At 35.2% G+C, this 16,836-nt stretch overlaps 1 non-coding gene across 1 annotated transcript; it reads left to right on the top strand.

Annotated features, from left to right (window-relative positions):
- The first annotated feature begins 11,532 nt into the window (after positions 1-11,532).
- On the top strand, positions 11,533-11,639 carry LOC112099368. Its single transcript, XR_002906172.1, has one exon. It is a non-coding gene; the product is annotated as a small nucleolar RNA R71 (small nucleolar RNA).
- The last annotated feature ends 5,197 nt before the right edge of the window (positions 11,640-16,836 follow it).

The raw sequence follows: 16,836 nt of genomic DNA on the forward strand, positions 1-16,836 counted from the left end.
TGAGCTTTGCTTCCATAAAATTAGAATGCTTGAAGTACCTTGCTTTTAGTATCTTTGACAGCAAAATCTCTGGATTTTGCAGGACCCTCCAACCTTGCTTCGCGATTAGAGCTTGATTAAAGCTGGAAAATTCTCTAAAGCCCAACCCTCATATCTTCTTGGCACAACACAATCTTTCCCATCTTGCCCAATAGATGCTTTTGTGCTTTTCTGAACCTCCCCACCAGAATCTAGCTATGGCTTTTTGGATGTCTTCGCAAATACTCAAGGGCACTTTGAAGACATTCATTGCATAAGCAAACACAGCTTGAGCTATTGCTTTGATCAGCACTTCCTTTCCCCCTTAAGAAAATAATTTACTTTGTCAGCTGGACAGCTTGCTTAGGACTCTCAATTTGATATCGTTAAAGAAGCTAATCTTCTTTCTCCCCACCATGGAGGGCAAACCAAGATACTTCTCATGCCTGGAAATAATACTTAGATTAAAGATGTTTTTGATCTCCTCCATCCGCCTCTAATTTGTTGAGCTGCTGAAAAACATTGAGGACTTTTGATAACTGAAGATCTGACCCGAAGCTGCTGCATACACATCAAAGATCTTTTTTAAATTTCTGCAATCTTTAATAGACACCCTTACGAAGATCAGGCTGTCATTGGCAAATAGGAGATGAGAAACAGACAAGTTCTTGCTAAAACTTAGGCCCTGGATTTGCTTACGTCTCTCTGCTTGAATTATCAAATGCGAAAAGGCCTCTGCACAAATGATAAAAAGATAAGGAGATAAAGGGCAGCCTTGTCTTAACCCCCTTTGAGGATATATTAGTCCGGTAGGCACACCATTGATAAGCACAGAAAAACTCGCTGTAGAAATGCAATTCATAATAAGATTCACCCACTTTACAGAGAAACCTAGCTGCTGCATTGCCTTTTCCACAAAACACCACTTCATTCTATCATAAGCTTTGCTAATGTCTAACTTTAAGGCAACTACTCTATTTCTTTTTCCCCTACTTTGCCTAATTTTATTAAGACATTCATAGCCTATGATTACATTATCAGTGATCAATCGATTGGGATGAAAGCACTTTGGTTGGGCGAAATGATCTCATCCAGAACTTGTATCAGTCTATTAGCCAAGACTTTTGCCACAATCCTATATATAACATTGCACAGGCTAATGAGTCTAAATTTAGTCACCTTTCTAGGATTACGCACTTTTGGAATTAAAGCAATATAAGTATGATTTAAAGGGGCAACACTACCTCCCTCATTGAGAATATGCAACCAGGTTGTTATCACTCCTTCCTTGACTGAGCTCCAGTGCTTTTGGAAAAAGGTTGCTGGAAGACCATCGGGACCTGGTGCTTTGGTGGGGCACATCTGAGCAAGGGCAGTTGAGATCTCCTCCTCAGTAAACTATGCTCTAGGGACATATTCATCTCCCCTGTTACTCATTGAGGCAAATCTGTTAAGGCTGCATTCAGATGGGCTAGAGAATGATCGGTTGTAGTAAAGATGCTGGTGAAGTATTCATAAAACATACTTTGGACATCCTTAGGTTTTTCATTCCAGATTCCTCGCTCATCCTCGAGCCCCACGATTCTGTTCTTCCTCTTTCTCGCTGAGGCTTTGGAATGAAAGAATTTTGTGTTCTTGTCCCCCTCTCACAGCCAATCTGCTCTCGATCTTTGCTTCCAATAAATTTCTTCATCCAACAAGATGTTATCAATCTGCCTTTTCGTTTTTCTGATTTCAGCACCACTATCATTATGACTGGAATTTTCTCTGATAATCTTCAGCTTATCTTTCAGTCGCTTTAACTTCTTTTGTCTGCCCTTGAATTCATTATTGCTCCACAACTTCATATCGGCCAAAGCTTCATTCGATTTCTTTTTAAACAAATCCATAGGGTTTCCCTTACTCCAGCAGCTGGTGTCCCTCCATTCGTGCTTAACGATCTCCTTACATTTCTCGTAGGAACTCCAAAAGTTTTCATAATGAGCTCTGTGAAAAGTTCTCTTGAAAAATCTCCTATCTTTTCCTTTTTCAACTACTTCTATTAAAATTGGGTGGTGATTAGAGCACCAGGAAACTAAATTCAGAGCTGCTTTTTCCTGGAAATAGTTACCCTAACCCCTGTTGCATAAAAATCTATCCAATGGCTTTTCAATCAAATCTACCCCAAACCTCTTATTTGACCAAGTAAACGGATACCCAGTGCACCCCACGTCCCTCAAATCACACTCCCTGAGAGCTTATCTAAAATCAGTTATCATGCTTACATTCCTCTCGTTACCTCTTATTTTTTCATTTATGTTTAGAACTTCATTGAAGTCCCCAAAACAGAGCCATGGTAAGGAGGAAAAATCTGCTAACCTTTTCAATAACTTCCACGTATTCTGTTTCTGAACTGTTTCTAGATGCCCATAAATGGCCGTACATCTCCACAAGCTCCCATTCTCACTGTGCACAACCGCGTCAACATGATGGAAGCTGTATGACTTTATATCAACCGTGACATCAGAGCTCCAAAGCATAGCTAGGCCACCACCCATTCCTTCTCTACTGACAGCAAAGCAGCTTGGGAAACATAGCTGCTCATTCTTTTTCTTCATTTGTTGCACTGTCATTTTTGTTTCACAGAGAAACAAAATTTGGGGTTTATGCTCACGGATTACCTCGTGAGCTTCTCGGAACGTTTAGTTTTTCACTAAACTCCGAATGTTCCAGCTTATAATCCTCATGGCTGTCGACGGGGCTGATTTCCAGCCACCGCCGATAGTTCATCAACAATAAGTGGTGATTCCTCCATAACTTCACCTTCCTCATCCTCAAGCTGTAGCTGAGTTGCTATTGGGAGTTGGTTTGGAAATCGTTGGGAAAGGGCAATATTTTTTGGGCTACTTTCTTTCAATCTTTTAGAATTTGGGGTGTACCAATTTTGAGAACTTGTTGGCCTTTTCATTACAACTTGCCCCTCTTTGTTTTTCTTTTTTTCTTCTAAATTGCGGGCTTGAGGCTTCTATTTTCTCCTTATAGGCTTACATTTATTTGCATATGGCTCATTAACTCCATCCTCAATTTCTAATTCCACTTGGCCCATGTATGCTTCTTTGTGTTGAGAGCCCATAATTGTTTTTTGCTTGTTATTGCTCCAGTTCAATTCCGGCTCCTCATTCAACTCTTTTTTGTTTTCAAAAATCATTTTTTCCTTTAAAGCGTCACCTTAAAGTTTTGATTCCCTCTTTTTTCCTTCTTCAATCTTCTTTCCCGCCCTTTTTGCCTCTTCCCCATGACTTGTGATGTTGACCACTGGCCTTTCTGCTGCTGAATAGCTAGCCTCTGACCCTCTAGGTTCAGTAGCTCTATGCATTAAATGATCTACAACTACCCCTTAACCATTGTCTGTTCCTGGATCCACATTTTCCCTACCCGGATCCATTCGGGTTTGTTGCAAGCTTTCTGTTACCTCTTTCTCCATTGGATCTTATTGTTTCTCCTTTATTGCTACCTGCATCAAATCCGTGCTTACTTGAGCTTGAACTTTTGTGATTGGTTGACCGGGTTCTGCTTTCTATCTCTCATTGCCTCTACTTTATTTCAACCTTTCAGCTGATGCAGTTGCTTTAAGCCATGGACCATAGGCGAGTTCATCATTTGATTGAGACTTATAATAAGCACATTCCCCGTACTAGTGCCCAATGCGGTCGCAACAAAAACAAAAGTCAGGGTGCCTTTCGTAGTATACCAGCATTGAGATGTCTTCTTCTTTATTTCTTTCTACATTTTCCCTCTCATTCTCCATATTTTCCAGAACTACTAACTTTTTTAAAGGCTTGGTGATATCTATCAAAATCTTCATTCTCAAGAACTTGCCTATACACCCTCCGGAAGAATCGGTTTCAACTTCTTCTACCTTTCCAATAGCTTCCCCTAATTCTGCAGCCATTTCTTTTTCCATACACATGATTGGTACATCGTGTAATTGTACCTGTTGTGAAAATTTTAATATACTCGCAAGCGCACGAATCTAGAAATAGAATAGTGGTAACGAGGTCGATCCCACAGGGATTGTTATAAATTAAAAAGTCTAATTTAAATCTAAAATTAATATTAATTCTAACCTAGTTGAGCAAATTGAGTTTTTAAGAAAATTAAACCAATTAAACTAAGGAAGCAATTAAAATAAAGGAGAATTCAATAAGATAAGAATTACCAAGGTTTCAGAATCCACCACTATTCAACTAGTAATTATCTAATTATTAATTAATCCTCAATTTTAGAGTGACAACTCGAAATCAATCTATGTCATCTCGTGAATATAACAATTAAGCCCAAGTAATTAAATCTAATGTAGGTTTTTTTTCTGCTTAATAATATGACATCTAAGAATCTCATGTAAACATATTGAATAACAAAGAGTCAAAGTTTTCTAAGTACTCCATGTAAACAATTTAATGAAAGATATAAAATCAAAGATAATCATGTATAAACTTTATAGATCCAAGCATAGAATTAATCGAATATTAATCTTAACAATCAATAATGCATGACAGAATTGATGAAAAGATTTTATTAACATCCAATTAATCATGTGAAATAAAAACCATAATCATCAAAGAACATATATATGGAATTAATTAAATAAAAAGATAATTATTTTATTGAATAGGGTTTCATCCTTAACCTCAGTGTAAGAAAATTAGCTAAACATACTTGAATTGGGAGTAACACAAGAAATAAAATCAGCCATGGAAGCTGAAATATTGCTACTGCCGATTGCTCTCTTCCAGCCCTTGCGTCTGCACTCCCTTCTGGCGGCCCTCTAATTCAAAAGCAAAACTCCCTTTTATATTGCTTGGCCACCGAATCCTATTGTGATTCTAATAACTAAACCAACTTTTACAAGCTAAAGCCCTAAGCTTGCCACGTAATTGAAAACAATAAAAGCCAAAAGCTATTGATTTCCTTCCTTTATTCTACTTTGACTTTCCATTCAAAGGCTTAATTAAGAGCTTTGTTTTTATGTGCTGCCCACTTTAGCTTTAACCTTCTTCTTTGTTTGCACGTGGATGGTGAATGCATTTGTTGAGTTCGGTTTTCTTGGCTTGAATTAACATGCATATAAGCATAATTGCTTCCAAGTTAATTAATCTTTAATGCTCACAAATTGAACTCCTTTGTGCCCTTTTTATTCATAATCTCCAATTAATTCCCTATTCAATAAAATAATTCAATTAATTAAAAATAACAAATAAATATAACTAACAATTATTTAATTAATGGTAAAATATGTATGTATTATATGCTCATCAAATACCCCCAAACTTGGATTTTGCTAGTCCTCGAGCAAAACTAAAACTAAAAACAAAAACAAAAGTAACGAAACAAAAAGTAAATCCTAACTAAACCACTTTCGCAGGTGATCGCGATTGCATTTAGCGTATGCAACAAGCCTTTAAACCCCTAGGCGGCCCTAGTGGACGAGTTATAGTCTCGTGAGGGCTTCAGTGATGATACCCACAAACATCATTTAAAAAAAATAATAATAAATTAAATTAAATCAAAAGAACGAAAACCTTAGCTCAAAGAAAATTTTAAATATTAGCAAAGTTCTAACTTTAATTCAATAGTCAATCCCACCTCTCTTTTGATTCTTGTAGTGTGTGTGTGAAATCAATTCAATCAAATCAATTCCCAAAATCCTCAACTTCAACAACCTTCGCCTCAAACAAAGAAAAGAGTAGGTCAAACTAATCTTATCATCTTGATCTCCAATTTTTTTTTTCACAGGCTTTTATGTGCATTTTCTTTTGATTTTTTTTTCAGCACATGCACTTGATTTGATTTTTCTTTTTCTCTTTTTTTTTTCTTCCTTTTTTTTAACCATAGTCAGGAGCTTTCACTCTACCCCTTAAAGTAGCCTTCTTCTCATGGTAGATTATCCTCTACATATTGGTGGTACATAGGCCCAAATTACTCAAGGATAGCTTCACTCTTAAGGGTTATAGGTAGCTATTTCTGACTTTGGTGCCCGTGTATACTATTGTGTATTGTGGAGATAAGAATCAAGACAAACAGTCATTTACTCTATCTAAAATTCTCAACTCAGGCTGCGTCAATCTCAAATTTCAAGTCAAAATTACGAAAGAATTGATATTAGTGCTCATGGTTTAAAGAATCTCAATCAAGAGGAACTAACACAAGAATCAAGTATAAACTAAGACAATATTCAACCCTTTCTAAAAACCATATTCATTGTCAATCAAATTCTTATCATTGGCTTTTCACATAAAAACAAAAAACAACAACTTTTTTTTTTTGAATTTTTGAATTTTTTTTAAAATTTTTTTTTTGGTTTTTTTTTAACAAACAAAGCACACACTATTCCCACCCCCCAAACTTATTTGGAACATTGTCCTCAATGTTTCACAAACAAAAGATATGCATGCAAACAAATGAAAGAAAAATAATAATAATAATAATAATAATAATAATAATAATAATAATAATAATAATAATAATAATAACAACATAAATAATAAAAAGAAAGTTGGAGAGATCACACCTGGATGGACTGAGAAAGCTTAAAAGAAAATGCCAAATGAAAAGAAAACATTAGAAAAGAAAAATACTAGAAAAGAAAAACAAACAAAGAAAAGAAAACCTACTATTAAAATAAAACAAGAGTGCAAAGATGAACTTAATTAATCCTGATAAACAGGATCATCTAAAAGTATCTCCTCAACTTCTGGTGTTCTTAACTCTAAAAATGGTTTTAATCTTTGACCATTGACCTTAAATAAATCACCATTTTTAGAATTTTCAATCTCAATTGCTCCATAAGGGAAGACAGTACGAACTACAAAAGGACCAGACCATCGAGAACGTAACTTACCTGGAAAGAGATGCAATCGGGAATTATATAAAAGTACTTTCTGACCTGGTGTAAAGGATTTTCTCAAAATGTGCTTGTCATGAAAGACTTTCATACGTTGCTTGTAAATCTTGGCATTATCATATGCATCATTCCTGATCTCTTCAAGTTCTGCTAGTTGTAATCTTCTCTTGGAACCAGCCTGCTGCATGTCAAAATTGAATTTCTTGATAGCCCAATATGCACGATGCTCCAACTCTACTGGCAGATGACATGCTTTTCCATATACAAGTCTATAAGGCGACATCCCAATTGGTGTTTTAAAAGCAGTCCTATATGCCCACAATGCATCATCAAGTCTCAAAGACCAATCCTTTCTATCTGGCCTAACTGTTTTCTCTAGAATCTGCTTGATCTCTCTATTAGAAATCTCTACTTGGCCACTGGTTTGAGGATGGTATGGGGTGGCAACCTTATGTGTAATGGAATATTTGTTCAAAAGAGTTTTGAAAGGTTTATTGCAAAAATGGGTACCACCATCACTAATGATTGTTCTAGGGAAACCAAAACGAGACAAAATATTACTCTTCAAGAATTTCACTACAACCCTATGATCATTGGTTTTGCATGGAGTAGCTTCAACCCACTTCGACACATAGTCTACTGCAACCAATATATACTGATAACCACAAGATGGAGGAAAATGTCCCATGAAATCAATACCCCATACATCGAAGATCTCAACCACAAGAATATGATTGAGTGGCATCATGTTCCTCTTTGAAATGCTACCCATACGTTGGCACCTATCACACAAAGAACAGAAAACGTAAGCGTCATGAAAAAGAGTAGGCCAATAAAAACCACATTGTAAAATTTTTGTTGCTGTCTTTTTAGCACTAAAGTGGCCTCTACAAGCTTGTTCATGGCAAAATGAGATAACACTTTGAATTTCATTATCGGGAACACATCGCCTAATAATCTGATCAGCACAATATTTAAATAAATAGGGATCATCCCAAAAGAAGTCTTTCACTTTAGATAAGAACTTTGTTCTATCTTGCTTAGCCCAGTGCTCTAGAATTTGACCTGTAGCAAGGTAATTAACTATATCAGCAAACCATGGTACAACATTTACACTCATAAGTTGCTCATCTGGGAAAGACTCATTCAAAGGTAAAGATTCTGGAATAAATTTAAGATCAAGGCGAGATAAATGATCCGCCACAACATTTTCAGAACCTTTTTTATCTCTAAATTCAATGTCAAATTCTTGTAAAAGCGACACCCAACGAATCAATCTTGCCTTGGCATCTTTCTTAGTAAACAAATATTTTAAAGCAGCATGATCAGTAAAAATAATCACTTTACAACCTATAAGATAAGATCTGAATTTATCAAGTGCAAATACCACAGCTAGCATTTCTTTTTCTGTAGTTGAATAGTTCAACTGTGCATTATTGAGTGTCATACTAGCATAATAAATCACATAAGGCACACGATCTAATCTTTGTCCTAAAACTGCTCCTACAGCATAATCAGATGCATCACACATAATTTCAAAAGGCAAATCCCAATTAGGTGGCTGAATGATAGGTGAAGAAGTCAACAATTTCTTAAGCTTTGCAAAAGCATCAAGACAAGATTCATCAAAGATAAAAGGTGCATCCTTAACAAGTAAATTGCATAAAGGTCTAGAAATTTTACTAAAATCTTTAATGAATCTTCTATAAAAACCAGCATGTCCAAGGAAAGATCTTACTTCTTTTACGGATTTGGGATATGGAAGATTAGAAATTAAATCCACCTTAGCTTTGTCGACTTCTATACCTTTGCTGGAAATTATATGACCAAGAACAATACCTTGTTTTACCATGAAGTGACACTTTTCCCAATTTAGAACCAAATTCTTTTCTTTACATCTCTGCAAAACTAATGTTAGGTGCTGTAAACATTCATCAAAAGAATCTCCATAAACAAAAAAATCATCCATGAATACTTCAAGAAATCTCTCAACTATATCAGAAAAAATACTAAGCATGCATCTTTGAAAGGTAGCAGGTGCATTGCATAAACTAAATGGCATTCTCCTATATGCAAAAGTTCCAAAGGGACAAGTAAAAGTAGTTTTCTCCTGGTCCTCTGGAGCTATAGGGATCTGATTATAACCTGAATATCCATATAGAAAACAATAAAAATCATGACCTGCAAGTCTATCAAGCATTTGATCAATAAATGGAAGAGGAAAATGATCTTTTCTTGTGAATGAATTCAATTTTCTATAATCAATGCAAACACGCCAACATGTAGTTACTCTAGTGGGAATTAATTCATTATTAGCATTAGTAACTACTGTAACACCAGATTTCTTAGGAACAACTTGCACAGGGCTAACCCAAGAGCTATCTGAAATAGGATAAATAATTCCTGCATCTAATAATTTGATTACTTCAGCTCTTACCACTTCTTTCATTTTAGGATTTAGCCTACGTTGCATTTCCCTAATAGGTTTAGCATTTTCTTCAAGATGAATACGATGCATGCAATCTACTGGATTAATACCTTTAATATCAGCGATGGTCCATCCTATTGCCTCCTTATATTTTTTTAGAATACCTAACAACTTACCTTTTTGCTCAAGATCGAGGGAAGAAGAAATAATGACAGGTAGAGTGTCAGATTCTCCCAAGAATGCATATTCCAGAGTGTCGGGCAATGCTTTGAGTTCCAATTTTGGTGGTGCCTCTGCAGATGGGCCAATTTTCTTCTCAGAATGAGGCAGTAGTTCTGACTTTGTCTTCCATTTAGTTGTGTCCGTAATTGGAGGTGCATCAAGTAAAGCGCTGACTTCTGCAATTGCACTGTCATCATTAAAAGATAAATCAGAATGAGTTAGACATGCCTCTAATGGATCATCAGTATGGTTAGAAATGAATGAATCTTCTACTAATTCCTCTATCATATTTGCTTCAACAAATTCATCTTCTTCTTGTGGCTGCTTGGTAACATTAAAAATATTCAATTCCATGGTCATATTACCAAAAGATAGCTGCATATTTCCATTCCTGCAATTAATAAGAGCATCAGCTGTAGCTAAGAAAGGACGACCTAGAATAACTGGAGTGTGTTTCTTAGGATCATGCACATGCTGAGTATCAATAACGATAAAATCAATAGGATAATAAAATTTGTCAATCTGTATCAACACATCCTCTATAATACCACGAGGTATTTTCATTGATCTATCAGCAAGTTGCAAAACAATAGGAGTTGATTTTAACTCACCTAGTCCAAGTTGCATGTAAACAGAATAAGGCAAGAGATTAACACTAGCACCCAAATCCAATAATGCTTTATCAAAACATTGGTTCCCTATAACACATGAGATAGTAGGAGAACCAGGATCCTTAAATTTTGGTGGCATTTTACATTGAAGTAAATTGCTAGTTTGTTCAGTTAAAAATGCCTTTTTAGTGACATGTAAATTTCTCTTTTTAGTGCATAAATCTTTTAAAAACTTGGCATAGGAAGGAACTTGCTTAATGGCATCGAGTAAATGGATGTTTATACTTACCTGTTTGAAGATTTCCATAATCTCACCTGTTGAAGTCTCTTTCTTTACCTTTGTTAACCTTTGAGGAAAAAGAGCTTTAGGAATGTAAGTTGGTGGGCCACTCTCTTCTAGATCATTTGGTGATGAGTCTTGTGATGGAACTGGATCTGAAGAAGTAGGCTCAGATGTCTTCCTTGTTTGAACCTCTACTTTGTTGTCAAATAATTTTCCTCTTCTCAAGGTCATAACAGATTTTGCTTCTTCATGTTGATGGCTTGAACTCGATCCAACTTCGTGCACTCCTTTGGGATTAGGAATTGGTTGACTTGGAAATTTTCCTTTTTCTCTCTCAGCTACAGTAGTTGCTAATTGACCCAATTGATGTTCAAGCTTTAGAATAGCGTGAGTATTTGACTGAAAAGCTTGTTGGGTTGACTGAATGAAACTTTGAAGTGTATCCTCTAAAGAAGGCTTTCTTTGTTGGGGTGCAACAAATTGAAACATAGGTTGTTGGGCAGGAGGATATACTTGATTATGAGGGACAAATTGTTGATTGGGCATGTTAAATTGTTGTCCTCCTTGGTTTGACAAAGGCTGATTTTGTTTCCAAGAAAAATTAGGGTGATTCCTCCAATTAGGATTATATGTGGGTGAATATGGATTATTAGGGGTTTTCTCATATGATTGTAAGGCATGTACCTGCTCAGAATAAGCCTCTTGATAAACTGGTAATGATGGACAATTCTGTGCTGTATGAGACAAGTTAGAACAAATAGCACAAACCTCATTAGCTACACTAGGATGATGATTCATGGATTGGTTCAGAGCTAAGGCATCCACTTTCCTAGAAAGTGTAGCTAGAGTGGCTTTCACATCAAAGTCATCATTAAGTTCGTATAGACCCTTTCTAGAAACTTGAGATAATTTTTCCCTTTGATTTGAAAAATCCCACTGTTGAGAATTTTCAGAAAGTGAATTAAAGAAATCCCATGCAGCCACTTCATGTAAGTTCAAAAATCTCCCACCATTCATAGACTCTACCATATGACGATTTGACATGGTTAAACCGTTATAAAAGCATTGTATAAGTCTCCATTTTTCAAAACCATGGTGGGGACACTTAAGGAGTAAATCATTGAATCTTTCCCAACACTCGTAAAATTGCTCACCCTCTCTTTGATAAAAATCACTTATCTCTCTCCTAAGGGCATTTGTTTTAGACATAGGGAAAAACTTGGTGAGAAACTTATTACTCAATTCATCCCATGTACTAATAGATCCAGCAGGAAGTGAATTCAACCAAGCTTTTGCTTTGTCTTTTAATGAGAAAGGGAACATACGAAGCTTAATTGACTCATCATTAAAATTTTGAAAACGGAATGTAGAGCATATGTCAAGAAATTCCTTAATGTGCAAATATGGATCCTCTCTCTCTAACCCATGGAAAGATGGTAAAAGTTGAATGACAGAGGGCTTAAGTTCAAAGTGTGTTGCTGTAGTTTGTGGCAACACAATACAAGATGGTTGGTTGGCTGCAAGTGGTGAAAAATATTCTCTAAGGGTTTTCTCTGCTTGCACTGGTGGAAGTATTGGCAATAATCTATTTGGGTCATCCATCACTTCTAAAGAACTAGCTTGACTACTATCAATTTTCGACTCTCTTTTAACCAAACGATTTGTTAAATCACGTTCCCAAACACTCATAAACTAACTAGACAAGGAAAGAAAGAAAAACAAAATAAAATAAAACAAATCAACAATAATAAAAAATAAATAAAAGAAATCAAACAACCAAACAATGAATTTAAAGACAAATAATTTTTTTTTGTGTTTTTTTTTAATTAAAAAAAATATAAAAGACAATCTAAATTATAACTAGTGGAAGAAAATTAGCTAAACATACTTGAATTGGGAGTAACACAAGAAATAAAATCAGCCATGGAAGCTGAAATATTGCTACTGCCGATTGCTCTCTTCCAGCCCTTGCGTCTGCACTCCCTTCTGGCGGCCCTCTAATTCAAAAGCAAAACTCCCTTTTATATTGCTTGGCCACCGAATCCTATTGTGATTCTAATAACTAAACCAACTTTTACAAGCTAAAGCCCTAAGCTTGCCACGTAATTGAAAACAATAAAAGCCAAAAGCTATTGATTTCCTTCCTTTATTCTACTTTGACTTTCCATTCAAAGGCTTAATTAAGAGCTTTGTTTTTATGTGCTGCCCACTTTAGCTTTAACCTTCTTCTTTGTTTGCACGTGGATGGTGAATGCATTTGTTGAGTTCGGTTTTCTTGGCTTGAATTAACATGCATATAAGCATAATTGCTTCCAAGTTAATTAATCTTTAATGCTCACAAATTGAACTCCTTTGTGCCCTTTTTATTCATAATCTCCAATTAATTCCCTATTCAATAAAATAATTCAATTAATTAAAAATAACAAATAAATATAACTAACAATTATTTAATTAATGGTAAAATATGTATGTATTATATGCTCATCAGTACCCAAAAGGATGCATGGCTAAAATCCTACTTCTTAACATCTCCAATCCTAGACGGCTCCGTGAGAACGATAAGTGCCCTATCAAAAGGCCATGGTCCCCCTGCTAGAATTCTCCGTTTGTCTTCATTCGATCCGAATTTAAACATAAAGACATTATCACCAAGGTTTTCAATTTTTATTTCCCGGCTTGTCTTCCACACATGCTGCATTGTTGAATGCAGTCTTTCTATCTTTACTTCTCTGGAGAGAAGTATTTTTCCCACCAGACAGCCATTCAATATTTTTCCCCTTTTGTCTTCATTACTTCATCTTCTTCACTTAATCGGATAGATTTGCATCGCTTTATTAATTCTTCGGTATCCATTTGATCTTCAAGGAGCTCAGCCCCAATAAGTGCTCACCAACCTCAGTAAAAGCTTACGAACTGTTAGCTCTTACCACTGGACTACAATAACTAAGTTTTAATTCAACAGCATTAATGCTATTGGACTCAGAAGAAAAACTCATGAAAGAGTGACTAAAGCCAGAGTTATGACAACTCTCTTCACCCTCTCATCCTTTTAGTTTTCAGAGAAAACCTCAGAAGAGGTACTAATTTTAATAAATAGTTATAAAGACGCATTCTACCTTACAAACATACCCATGCTTACAATCATGCTAATGCTAATAGAGATAAAAACAAACTAAGACAGATGTCATGCATTTACTAGACTGTCATACATAAGTTTTGCTAGGGGTGTTCAGAATCCGATCCGATCCGTTCAATCCGTCTGATCCGTAAAAATCCGGTCCGTATAAATCCGATCCGTGGATTGGTGGATTGGATTGGATTGAAATTTTAAAAATCCGCAGTCGGTGGATTGGATATGGATTTACTTCTGTGAATCCGCAAAAATCCGTGAATCCGCAAAAAAATATTTATTTATTTATTTTAAAAAATATTATAAATATGATATTACGTAATTACATAAACACCATAATATAATTTAGCCATTATTTAATAAAAATAAAAAATAAAAAATGATTAAATTAATAATAAAAAAATTAAAGTAAAGTAAAGTCATCAAGTAAAGTAACATAACAACCATTATCTAATAAAAATAAAAAATAAAAAATATCAAATCGGCGGTCAAAAACTCTTGAAATAAAGTCATCCTCATCCAAAACCAAAACTAAAGTAACGTAAAGCTTTTGTCAAAAAAAAGTAACAATGACATAAAGCCAAAAGTAAATTAGATAACGCCAAAAGCCCAAAAGTAAACTAGCATTAGCATAACCCAAAATCACAAATCAATGGTCACGACCAACAATCTGCAAACGAAAAAAAAAAATCCTAAGCTGCTTCCTGCTTCCCTGCCATCACAGTCACACGCACGATTCCGACGAGTACTATTAAACTTTACCACAGTGTTTCTATCTCCTTCTCTAGGTACAGTGCTCGTAAAACATTCTCTTAATTTATTATTTTGATTTTATCTTCGATAACATTTGTTTTAATTTTTTTAATTATTATTATTTATCTTCTTTTTTTATCAATGGTGACTTGGGATAATGATTTTGATATCCTTTTATTAATAATAAGGTTGTTGGGGATCGAGGGAGAGAATTATTTGTTGATTGCATGTCTTAATTCAGTTGCTTTTGCTTTTTGTTCTGTGGTAAAACTGAATCTGTTAATTTCTTGTTTGATGGGCTATTTTTTTAAAAAATGAAGATTAAAGAGTTGTTGTGGGGGGTGGTTAAATCATGTTGCTTCTGTGGATCTAACAATCATATTGCCTTTTCTGAATGCAACACACGAATTTCGTGATTTTTCTTTTTGAATTGGCTTCTTTTACTTTTCCTAACTAAACTCTTTTAAGCTTAATTTGTTCCTGTCATTTTTTGTAATTAATTCTAATGATTTTTCATATTGGTGGTGTAGATGACTTCTTAATTTGACAAAGGAAAACGCGTAGCTGTAGATTCAGCCCCCCAAGTTCTAAATCATCCAGTAATGCTGAAGGTACGCCCAATAAATCCACTACGTCAGAAGCTTGGGAGCATTTTATCCAATTAAGTTCTGATCCACTGCATCCTAGATCCAAATGTTGATATTGTGGAAAAGAATATAAATGTGGTTTTAATAAAGGAACATCTAATTTATTGGGTCATATAAGAGAGAGATGTCTAAAATATCCTGGTCGAGCTCGAGTGGACAAAAAACAAAAAACTTTGTCTTACCAACCAGTGAAAATTGGAGAGTCATGTAACCTTGTATCAACGACCTATAATGTTGAGGCTTGTAGGGAAGCAATTGCTAAGTTTATTATAAAAGATGAGATGTCATTTAGAGTTGTAGAGGGTGAAGGGTTTAGGGAAATGTTGGGAGTTTTTGAAAAAAGATTTAAAGTACCATCTCTCATTACTATTGCTCGTGATATTTTGCAACTTTACAAAAAAACAAAGAAAGATTTGACTGATTTTTTTGTTAGTAGTCATCAAAGAGTTTGCCTCACTACAGACACATGGACTTCAGCTCAAAATCTTTGTTATATGTGTCTTATAGCTCACTTTATTGATGATAATTGGACATTGCACAAAAAATAATTGAATTTTTGCCAAGTTGCTGACCATAAAAGTGAAACAATTGGTAGGCAAATTGAAACATGCCTATTAGATTGGGGTATTGAGAGAGTTTTTACAGTAACGGTTGATAATGCTTCTTCTAATGATGGTGTTGTCTTTTATTTGTCAAAAGTTGTGAACAATTGGAATAGTGCAATCTTAGGGTGTCAAAATATGCATTTGAGGTGTAGTGCACATATATTAAATCTCATTGTTGCAGAGGGGTTAAAAGAGTATCATTGGTCGATTTCTAAAATTCGCAATGTGGTAAGATTTGTTAGATCTTCACCTTCTAGGACACAAAAGTTTAAGGCATATGCAGAGCGAGAGAAATTTCTTCAAATAAGTTGTTGTGTCTAGATGTCGTAACTAGATGGAATTCCACTTTTTTTTATGTTAGAGGCTGCTGAAAAGTATGAAAAAGTATTTGATCGGTTAGAGCTTCATGATGCACAATACATTCGTGAATTTTGTTTGAGCGAGCCAAAAATGTGTCCTTCGTCAATTGATTGCGAATATGCTCGTTATTTCATTAAATTCTTGAAGGTTTTTCATGATGCCACTTTGACATTTTCGGGTTCTTTATATGTGACATCCAATAATTTTTTGCGCCAATTATGTTTGATTCATACACAATTGCAAGCTTGGAGGGATAGTAAGGATTTATTTTTGAAGATAATGGCTGAAAATATGAAAAAGAAGTATGATAAGTATTGGGGAAATTATGAAACAATCAACCCTTATTTGTTTGTTTCTATTTTGCTTGAGCCTCGACATAAAGAACGGTTTTTGAGATATTGTTTTGTAGTGTTGTTTGGTGAATTTAAAGCTAATGAATTGGTTGTTAAAATGCGGAATTATTTACATAGTTTATATGAGGAATACAAATTGCTTTATGGTGATGATGTGGAAGTAACGGATGTTGTCAATGATGAAAAAGATTTAGAGGTTGATGCTAGGCAAGTGTTTGATTCGGGTTATATGAGGATTTTAAAAGACAACACTTTTGTAGAGTGCAAAACAGAAGTGGATCTTTACTTGTTAGAATCATGTGAGAACCCAGAAAATGAGAGTTTTGATGTTTTGGATTGGTGGAAGATTAATTCTTCCAAATATCCGATTTTGTCTTATGTTGCTCGAGATATTTTGGCCATGCCTGTTTCCACTGTGGCATCTGAGTCAACATTTAGCACTGGTGGGCGTGTTCTTGATCCACATCGGTGCTCACTATCTACAAGGACGGTGGAGGCATTAATTTGCACACAAAATTGGCTACGTTCAACTCCGATAAATCT

Source organism: Citrus clementina, unplaced genomic scaffold, assembly GCF_000493195.1.
Source record: "Citrus clementina cultivar Clemenules unplaced genomic scaffold, Citrus_clementina_v1.0 scaffold_4, whole genome shotgun sequence".
In the NCBI taxonomy this organism is placed as follows: Eukaryota; Viridiplantae; Streptophyta; class Magnoliopsida; order Sapindales; family Rutaceae; genus Citrus; species Citrus x clementina.